Here is a 6,653-nt window from a genome sequence, read left to right as displayed (position 1 = left end):
TTAGGAACTCTTTAAATTTTTAGAAATTTAACTTAGAAATTTCTTGAAATTTTAAATTGTCTTTTGAAATTTTAACTTAGAAATTTTCTGTGAAAATTCTGAAAAATTCATCTTAACTTAGAAAATATTTTTTACACTTAGAATTTTTTTTTAAACCTAATTCAACTTCTGTAACTTGTTTGCCCCCGTTTTTGCTGTGATCAAAGGGGGAGAATAAATATAAGTACAAGTTTTAGGGGGAGTTAGGAAAAATTTTAAAATTTTAATCTGTTTCTTCTCTAACTCTGTTGCAATTTTATTAATTGCAAATTTATGCTATACCTGTTAGTTTAGTAATTTTTTTAAAATTACGTAGGTCTATTTTTAACCCTAACTTGAACTTGGGTTGATGCACATCAAAAAGGGGGAGATTGTTGGACCCCGTGGTAGTTTTGATGTGATCAACCAAGTTAGTTAGGTCCTGCGTTGTGTCTGAACCCTGTGTCTGAGTGTGCAGGAACTTAGGAGCGTAGGAAGTCGAGCGGAAGACGCAACTAGCGAGAAGGACGGCACGGGAAGGGAGTCGACGAGCTCGGTGCGTCCGAAGGACGAGAGAGTTGCGGAAGAGTACTCCGGTGGAGCGAGAAGAACGTGCGCGGCGTTCGAGGGACGAGAAGCCGAAAGGAAGCCTGCTCGAGGAGAAGGCCGGGAATTGGGTTCGGGTGAGCCCTATTCCGGATGGCCGTAATCACCCAAGGAGTCGAACCGGAGCAAGTCAACTGGAAGTTGACTTGTCAACGGTTCGGTCGACCGAACCTATTGATCGGACGACCGGACCCTTCATTAACCAAAGTCAATCAGCAGCCAACCGTCAATGCCACGTCAGAAGCCACGTCAGAAGCTGACCGTTGGTAAAGTTGATCGGTCGACTGAACCGCCTGATCGGTCGACCGAACCAAAGTTAATCCACAGACTTAGTCGAGCAAACTGATCGGGCCAACTCAGCTAGAGACCGTTGGTCGATCGGTCGACCGAACATAAGGATCGGTCGACCGAACAAAAGCTCATCCTCAGAGACTGCACCTGGACGGAAGACTGGGCAGGTACAACAGGTTCGGTCGACCGATCCCTCTCGAGTCAAACCTGATCCCGAAGGATCAGGTGATCTGATAAGCTCGAGAACCCCTATATAAAGAGGGTCTAGGGCAGCTTTAGAGTACAACGATTCCGAGCGAAATAGCAACTCTAGTAATCTCTATTTAAGCAACTACTGTGCTGTCAAAGTGTAAAAGGCTTCTCCGCCTTCTGAGAAGGAGTTTTCTTACTGCGTTTTTCTTACTGCCCTGGATTAACAACCCTCTTGGTTGTAACCGGGTTAATTTCTGTCTCCTTTTATTTCTGTAGTTGATTTAATATTGTTGCTTTATTTTAAGAGTTGGAAAGCTTTGAGGAGGGTATAATTTTTGTCTGCAGGCAATTCACTCCCCTCTTACCGGTCCCCGCTGCACCAACACCAGCTGCCCTAGTAGTATAGGTAAGGTCGTCTACTTTCACTAGGTTGTTATAAAATTCGACACATAAATTTATGTTTACTGGACTAGTACATTCAACAAGGTTCTGCATGTTATAGTGGTTTATAACCTCTATAGCTGGAACGCAAGAGCGTAAAAAGAATGCTCTATCTACACATTTAGTCCTAATGGTCATATAAATGGTCGACTCAAACTTAATCCTAAGATCGTCAGTGGGAAACCTAGGGTCAATGCTAGGAGTGGAGGGTCCAGCACCAGATTTAGAATGTTTCCTAAATTATGAAGCAACAGTATACTACTTAAAAGAATAAACATGCAACAACTTTAAAAACAATTTAAATAGAGAACAAGAATTTTACCGAGGAGCCATCGCAGTATATATTTAGAAATGACGACCCCAGTTGATTTGCACAGCGTATTACCCGCAGAACGAAGAAAAATTTAATTTTTAATCACTCTCGTAATAAAGCTCAGAATGAGCCCTGACGAAAGTGAGAAATTTGTGGTGAAAGAGGAGGGGGTGCCTCTGCCCCCCTATATATAGGGGGTTCCGGGCGCCCCGGGTAAGTATACCAGGGGTGCCCGCCCCTGGTCACTACAAGAAAAATAGTCTATTAGGACATTTTCTTTATGACATTTATTATAAAATGTCATTATAAACTCTTTATAACGACATTTATTAAAATTAATTAATTTTAAAAATACAATATTTGATTAGATCCTTTATCATGGCACATTTTATAAATGTCACCATAAATAGTAAATAAATTAATCTAAAGGATTAGAAATAACACTGAGAACTCCCTCGTGTACGTGTTTAACCTAGAGTCTTTGGGCCCAAAGAGAGGTGTCCCTTCTCCGTCTCCGCCGCCCTGCGCGTCTCCTCATTGCGCCCTGCGCGTCTCTGCCGCTGTGCCCTGTGCATCTTCGCCGCTGTGCCCTGTGCATCTTCGCCGCTGTGCCCTACGCATCTTCGCTGCTGCGCCCTGCGCGTCTCCGCCGCTGCGCTCTGCGCGTCTCCGCCGCTGCGCCCTGTGCGTCTCCGCCGTTGCGCCCCTCGCGTCTCCTTCGCTGCCGCATCCAGTCTACGCCACTGCGCCCCGTCTCTACCGCCGCGCCCCGTATCATCTGCCGCTTCCCTCTCCGCAGCGAAATCGGAGGCAGTGATCGTCGTCTGCAGTTCTTTCTTCTTTTCCTACAAGAATAGAGGAGATAAAGAAGGGTGACTACTGTGTATACAAAGATGAGATTTTTTGCATGCCGCAGTTCTCCCATTTTTCACAAGCCACAGTTCTCCTCTTTTCAGTACTGCATCGAAGTCACCATTCATCTTCTTTTAGGTTTCTCCCTCTTTTTCTAACAATTAGAATACTTGTTGCTTCATGAATCCTTGCATCAGTTAATGCCTTAGTCTAACTAATCCCTATGTAGCTTGAAGACCTAATAATAGAATATGATTATATTATTATGCATGTTATTAAAACCTTTTTACATCATCTATTACTTAGAATCCTTGCTTCATGAATCCTTGCTTCACTAAATGAATCCTTACTTCATGAATCATTGCTTCAATAAATGAATCTTGCCTGTTAGGAAATGTAATATATTTTCTAAAATTTATAGTTCTAAATGCAACTTTTGGTTAAAGTTTTGAACTTTGGATGTCTCTATAACAAGGAGTAGATCTTCCTTCATGGCGATTGATATTTGTGTTAAGTTAGAAAGGTGTTTTTTCCTTCTTGTATCCAATTTTGCAAAATTTGTAGTCTCGATTCTTAATTTAGTGGTAATTTGTATTCATTAATCTAACACCTTTGTGAAATAATCCTGCGTTTCTTTTCTTAGCTTAATTTTTTTACTTTGTCTATGTTGACCTTGTTAATCTTGTTTCCAATAGATTAAGGTTGTAATTTAATTGACATTATTTCTCTTGGTTCTCATATGAATGATTTCTTCTATACATGGTCATCCTATTTACAAATAATTACAATAGAAACAAATATCTTGACTCATATAGTGGAGATCTTTTTTGTAGATCCTTTCACCAGTGATGACATCTTCATTAGAACAATGAATGAAAGAGTTCAATGAAGCATGAAGGCTTTCTAAGGAAATCAGTGTTATGCTTTCTGAAAGGGCTCTTTGCCTTCATCTGGGCTTGAGACCCAATGCCAATTGACTGCAATGAGGAGGAAGATAACAATTCTCCATACCAGACTAGAGAACTTGGAGTCGCTTCTTTCAAAGCTTCCTAGCTTATAGCCAATGTAAGTGTTTGCGGCTCCTTTCAGTGTTATATTATTCTAAAATGATACTATATTTTTTTTCTTTATTCAAAACTTTGGTTACCACAAATATATCATATTAATTCTGCTATACGATATTCAGTTATGATTTGTTAAATGTTATTATTGTGGAAGTCTGTTATGTAATTACCTCTCGAAGGTTTTTCCAAGTGTACCATGTTGATAATAGAATTCTATTTTATGAAATTGCCATGAGAAAATTTATGATTTGCCTTCTTTAGGTTCAAATTGTGTGGAATGTTTTCTGCATAGTATATTGAAGTATGTCTCTTGAATTGCCTCATATGATACTCCTAACATGTTACGTTATAGTTCTGTTGTGAAAATTGCAACTTGTTACTATGTGGAGGTTTTGGCCTCCAGATTTTTTATATGTTAAGTTCCTGTATGTTACATTGAAGTTTTATTTTCTCTACATGGTCATATTAGATGCTATCTGAACACAACTCTAGTTAGTCTTGCTCAGAGGGACTTGAAGTAATGTAGGGACAGACTCCATATGCCCAAACTGACTTTGTTTTGCTACTCACCAAGTTGACCACATCTGAACAGAACTAGAGTGGTTTGGCAATATCCTTTATCAAGACAACATTTTCCAATTGAGGGCATAGCATTATGGGCATAGGGGCTCCTATTCAGATTAAGATATTTAATCAAATCTGTGTTTGAAATAGTATGCTAGGTACTTTATCCCTTGACACATTCATAGAGCTGTACAACCAATATCAAGATATGGGTAGCCATTATTCCAACCTTAGGGAATATTGTATTGTGGAATTACTCGGTATGTTGTGGCCTTGATAATGTCTTAGTTAAGAATTTTTTTTTTTCCTTCTTTCCTTTCCTGTGGTTGAAGTCTACTAATGCAATTGGGGTAAATTTCCCACAATGATGGTCAACATCTGAATATTATTTTTGGGAAAGTTTATTGATTAACTATTGAGCCAGAAAATAAAGTTGTGGTTCTTACACCTATAGATTTATTGACTAATTAAAGGCTAAATCAAATAATGGACTTACAGAGCAGGAAAGATATAGTGCGTAAGTCTTTGAAAGACTTGACTGGATGTTATAGTATTTTTCCTAAAACCTACCTCCACTGTTCTCTCCATCTTTAATCATATGTTAATATGAGATGTAATGAAAGATTGTTTCATTTTAATTTTTATTTACTAGATGTTACTTGGTTGCATCGACACGTTAAGATAATAATTCATGAAGTGTCATTGGTTGTACAGCTCTATGAATGTGTCAAGGGATAAAGTACCTAGCATACTATTTCAAGTTCTCTAGAGGCTGCATGTTTGATGTGCTGGAGTAGCCTCCCCTCCCCTTTTCTATAGCTTCACCTCCTTCCTTTAATCATGTTCTCTATTCTTCTAGGCATTGACGTCTGGTATATCAGCTGCTTCATAAATTAATTGTAGTAGATTTCCATTTTTATGTGAAGAAACACCTCTTCAGTCCTTTCTTATTCTTAAGGGGCTATGAACATTGGTTTGAACCTGGAAACCATAATATTCCCTGAACCAGCGGCTACTGCTTGTTCTTCAAGCATCAAAAAACATGCTTCTGTTGATTAGCTTTTTGTCTTCATTGTTTTATTTCACTAGAGGAATTTTTTTATAGCCGATCGGCAAATTGTCAGAAAACATGCTTATAATATTTAATCTTTATCATTATTTCTATTAACTTTTTGTCTTCATTGTTTTATTTCACTAATATAAATTTATTCATTGTATTTGTAGGTGATAGGTACTTGGATTTTTGTGAAGCAATACGACAGTTGAAGATGGTCTGCCTAGTTAGCTTTTATTTTATAAGACTGTTCTAAAACTTAATATTTTGAGTGTAGTGTGTTGTTAGTTTTGGATGTAAAGAACTTGTCGTTAGTTTACGTTTGTAACTTTGACTCAAATATTTGTTGATGAATTTAGATTATCTATTTGCACTTTAAATTATATTTTATAATTTTTTTTATTCTAAATGGTGGATGGATTGTGAAGATGTGTAAATATTGAATTCATGTTATATATTCTATATAAATATTAATAATCATTTTAAATATATTTATAAATTATTATAATGATAGTTGTTAATGTCATAATAGATTAGTTAATGTGACATTTAAAATGATTTTATAAATTATCTTTATTGACATTTTTTATTGTCCTTATAAAAAATATAAATATCATAATAAATGAGTTTTGGTGACATTTAGCTTTATCACTGTTATGATGATAACACGACATATATAAATGTCCTTAAAAAAGACTTTTCTTGACATTTTAGAGTGTCGGTATATCTTTAAATTAGGACACTTTTGATGTTAGCATTGATATTGTATAACGACGTTATAAAATGTCAGAAAATGGAGGAGGGTCTAAGACGACATCACTTTATAGGGTGTTTTTGGTAGATGTCACCAAAACGTTAATGTCACCATAAATATGCTATAAGGACATTTATGTATGTCATGATAGACTAATTTTCTTGTAGTGGGTTTTTGACTCCGGTTTCCCTTTTTATTTTATAAAAAATAAGTGTAATTTTTAAAAAAACATTTTAAGTTAAAATTTTATGTTTAATTTTGAAGTAAAATTTTTAAGTTGAAAGAAATTCAGTTTAATTTTTAAAATAAATTTTTAAGTTAAAAAAATTTTAAGTTTAATTTTTAAAATAATTTAAATTTAATTTTTAAAATAATTTTTAAGTTAAAAAGTTTAAGTTTAATTTTTAAAATAATTTTTAAGTTTGAAAAAAAAATTTGAGATTAATTTTTTTTAAAATAATTTTTAACTTAAAAAAAATTAAGTTTAATTTTCAAAATAATTTT

At 35.8% G+C, this 6,653-nt stretch overlaps 1 long non-coding RNA gene across 1 annotated transcript; it reads left to right on the top strand.

Moving 5' to 3' along the window:
- The first annotated feature begins 2,307 nt into the window (after positions 1–2,307).
- LOC122026185 lies at positions 2,308–5,775 on the top strand. Its single transcript, XR_006124050.1, has 3 exons — positions 2,308–2,851; positions 3,547–3,778; positions 5,566–5,775. It is a non-coding gene; the product is annotated as an uncharacterized LOC122026185 (long non-coding RNA).
- Positions 5,776–6,653: the final 878 nt, after the last annotated feature.

Source organism: Zingiber officinale, chromosome 10A, assembly GCF_018446385.1.
Source record: "Zingiber officinale cultivar Zhangliang chromosome 10A, Zo_v1.1, whole genome shotgun sequence".
Classification (NCBI taxonomy): Eukaryota; Viridiplantae; Streptophyta; class Magnoliopsida; order Zingiberales; family Zingiberaceae; genus Zingiber; species Zingiber officinale.
This window is presented reverse-complemented; position numbering and strand designations above follow the sequence as displayed.